The following is a 3910-nucleotide window of genomic DNA, read 5'->3' as shown; positions in this document are numbered from 1 at the left end:
CGGACAAATTCTGCTACGGCCAACAAATTTTTCAAAATTTATCACGCCGGCTTAGCTCATTACAAGATGAGGAAAGCTACTTTCTATAACAAACACAAACCACACGGGCGCGCACAGACAGTTAGTAACTTACCATCAACCTGCGTCAGACAGCTCGTGTACGTTGGTGGACAGTCGAAGGCATACTCTCTCCCCGGCCGGAAGTCTTCGCAAGTGCCTTCCACGGTCGGCACACTGCTCTGGCCGTGATGCGTCGGTAGCGTCCGGAACGGGCCATCGGCCCCCTCGCCACAGATGTAACACTTTCGGGCGTGCACCAACCACCCGTTCATACATAGCAGGGCTGTAAAGATAGGAGCAAAAGCATGGAAAGAATTAGAGCAATTACCGGAAATATGTTTGCACATGCGTTACGAATGCCTTCCGCTTTAGTGGAGGAACAATTTCCGTGCGGATCTGCATTTTAATATGGCAAAAGCAGGACCGACTTCACAAATGCTCAAAATACGTTATCTAGTTAAAGAGTTTTTATGAAAGCAGCTTCACTCTAACCATCGATCGATTTCGGCTACTATTTAAGCACAACTTCTTTGTAATATTTTGCCATTTAATACGTCACTTTCTATGGCGTTCTCGGTAAGAACAAAGCCGAAAATACCACAGTAGAAGATGTTTTTATTACGCTTCTCATGGCACATGGGTTTCCAGCAAGCGGCACACCCGCACGGCGCACGAGAGCACAGCATCATTTAATTACGGGAAATGAAAACGAAATCCTCTTCTGGGTGTTTCTGTTATGCAAAAAACATACACACACACACACACACCCGGTTCCCCATCATCTGTAAGGAAATATGATGCGAAGAAAGAGGAAGCAAAAATAATAAAACCTTCACTCGCTAGCTGTGAGCTCAGGTTCGAAGAAATGTTTTGATAGCATACATCATACAACATATCATAGAATAGCTGACGATGGTGCAGCATAAAAGGGCACACAGCCCACCCCCACCCCTACCATGCGAGCGACTCCCATTTGTCCGTAACCACCTTGTGGAGAATCACATGAAGATACATTAAAGCCAATTTTCCTGCTAAAGAGCTTCTGCTAAATGGGTTGCGTTAATAGCGTTCCGGGTTGGAGGAATCGGTCCACCATTGAAGTACGCCCGCGCACATGTGCTTCAAATTCAAATTTCTATGTAAATAATTTCACCAAATTTACCCGGACCGGTCGCGCTATGTACCGACCACTGCAATCCATTACTTTCGCATTTCCGACACATTTCTGTGCAGCATCTGCCCCATGTTTTCGAGCAAGTCCATCGTGAGGTTGATTTAAAGAGAAATAAAATTGCACTTTAAACGGCCAGCGAATGTGGGCCACATGGTTGGAGACGACTGTTGTGGCTGTGTCCTTCCCCCTTGCCGAGAGGGTAGTAGCCGCCGAATGGAAACGAATGAATGAATGAATGAAAAATGACAAAATGATTGAGCAATAATCGCGCGACTGTCCTCCTCCGGCCGGTTTCGGGGTTCCCAACGGCCAACAACGGCCGAACCTTCCGAGAGTTGTTACGATCGACTGATTCCCATCTGCGCGCTCGGTGCCCTCGGTGTAATTGGAATGGGTTGTTCCCCGGGACAGCCGACGAATGGCAAACCATCGCGTCACGGGCACAGGCAAACGATGAAACGTGAGAAGCTATTTACCGTTGCCCGTGTCGTCGTAATTGAGATTTATTTAAGAGGGTTCTCGTTCTCCGCTTCGGGGATGCCGCCCGGTCAGTTGCTTGGATCGATCTCGAGAGCAGCAAGCTCAGCAGAAAGCAGCGAGCGGGTGCGCCCGCACGCACTCCTCACCCCGGCCTTGCTATTGTCACCGCACCACGAACCAACGTGGATCCTCAATTGAAGGCAAAAGGTTCCTTCAACCTCCTCTCCCTACCCTCTTCCGGCAAACATTCGATCGGTTGAGCGTTACCAAGAAAAGTCGTTCAGCACACGGAACCATCGAGCCCCTTTATCCACCCATTGGCCCGAAAAGTTGTACACCAGGTGAAACCAACCTGGCGTGGAGAAGTCTCTCCTCGAACGTGTCGGCATTGTTACATGCACACGGAGACCCGGGGTGCCATTGTCGAATGCTGCGATCCTTTTTTTTTCCTTTCGCCCTCGCCCATCGACCTCAGAAGGCAGTTCAGAAGTCAGCAGCTCCTTACATGCTTTGGCCGGTTCGGCAAGAAAAAGGATGAAAGCTGCTCTGATGGCACTCCACAATTGAGCCGGCTTGCGGTTCACTACTCCTGGCAGAGTGAGTTGCTTTCGTTGGAATCTCTATTACAGCTGAGCTTCCCATCCATCCATTTTCATTTCTCGATCGATTGCTGGAGCAATACACACACACACACCCAGTGGTGGCCATACATTACAGTTGTGGCCGAATTTTTGCACTCTCATCGTTACCAAGAATTTCTTGTTTTTTTTTTTTGGGAGTAAATGGCTCCTTGCTTACTGTAGAGACTGTTGAACCTGAAACCAACAGGGAATGATTGTGTCATGCCAGTTACTTAAAATTTTAACACTCACTCAAACGTCGTTTCCAATGAATTTGCGTTCCTCGCTTGGTAATATGTATAATGGAAGCACCGAATGTTTCCGTTCCAAGATTCTACACACCCGCTTCTTATTTGATCGAACATTTCCGAGACCATGCCCTCCGCCCCCTTGTTCTATTGTCGATGTCATCTTTCATCCAATTCGGATTTATCTATTGGCCATTCATCTCTGATCCCAGTCGAACGCTTTACGTCCTTCGTTAGTCTGCCTTTCAAGGGCTTTAGGCTTTTTTTTTGCCGATGCTTTCCGCCGCTAGTCTGTCGCTAGTCGAGAGCGCCAACAAGCGGTTCTTGCACGTGCGGGACGGCTCGTACGAGGACGGTTATTGCTTTTATTATCATTATTATCATTATTATTACTATTATTAGTAATAACATTACGAATTCTTCCCGTCAATATCCTTCCCAGTTGCACGATGCCTAGGCAACTCCCGGCTCTCTGTCGATTCTCTGCGCCTAGCACCGAAACAGCGCCATCTTTGATTCACGTGCGCGCTTTTTATTTGATTACATTTCGTGCTTACCGCCGGCAACAAGACGCTCCGCCAGTCGTTAGGCGTGTGCCGATTCGAGTTTCCGATTTGCCTGCGGACCTGCACCATCGGTGCTCGATGCGATGTGTCACGGGCGGGCCCGGCACCGTACTGCTAAAGGATATACGCTAAGCTGTGTTTTGTTTTCTTGTCGCTAGGGACGACACCGTCACTCGCGGCAAGCACAACCACTCACGGCACACACACACACACACACGCTCGCGCGAGCACCGGTTCCCGGGAAAACGGGATAAATATTCACAATCTTATGAAAGCTTCCGATTTCCGACGCTCGCGCACGGGTTCGTCCTCTTAGCGCCATTAGATTTCCTCGCTAGTTGCTCCGGGGATTTACCGGCTGCCTACTATGCCCCGGAGCGTTTACCGAGCGAACGACGTCATATCGGTCCCACCTTACCTCGTGCTGCCTTCCTGCCTGCTATGATTTCTTTTCGCTATTCACCAACGATCACCGTGTAGACGGACGGCGTTACTAAGCCGACGTTGACAGCGTGCAGAGAAGCTACGCTATCGAAGAATTCGCGACACGCCGGTGTAATTCCCTTCGAATCATCTAGCCCCCCCCCCCCCCCTACCCTCCACACTGTGATGCCGAGAGAGCTCAAGGCTCACTGGTAATGGAGTCACTCGGCCGACGGACTATAGAGAATGTGTCACAGAAACTGTCGTAAATCAATTTATGGCAATTTAGCCGCGCTGATGTACCGTAGTAGTTTGGTATGCTTAGAGCACTACCTTGGA

General features: G+C 49.3%; 1 long non-coding RNA gene across 1 annotated transcript; it reads right to left on the bottom strand.

Annotated features, from left to right (window-relative positions):
• Positions 1–230: 230 nt before the first annotated feature.
• Positions 231–3676, bottom strand: LOC121602192. The gene is made up of 3 exons (XR_006006322.1): positions 2587–3676; positions 2067–2529; positions 231–343 (listed from the first exon to the last, which is right to left on the bottom strand). It is a non-coding gene; the product is annotated as an uncharacterized LOC121602192 (long non-coding RNA).
• Between the last annotated feature and the right edge of the window lie 234 nt (positions 3677–3910).

This window comes from Anopheles merus, unplaced genomic scaffold, assembly GCF_017562075.2.
Source record: "Anopheles merus strain MAF unplaced genomic scaffold, AmerM5.1 LNR4000349, whole genome shotgun sequence".
Classification (NCBI taxonomy): Eukaryota; Metazoa; Arthropoda; class Insecta; order Diptera; family Culicidae; genus Anopheles; species Anopheles merus.
The sequence above is the reverse complement of the archived record's forward strand: the minus strand, read 5'-3'. Positions and strand labels throughout refer to the sequence as shown.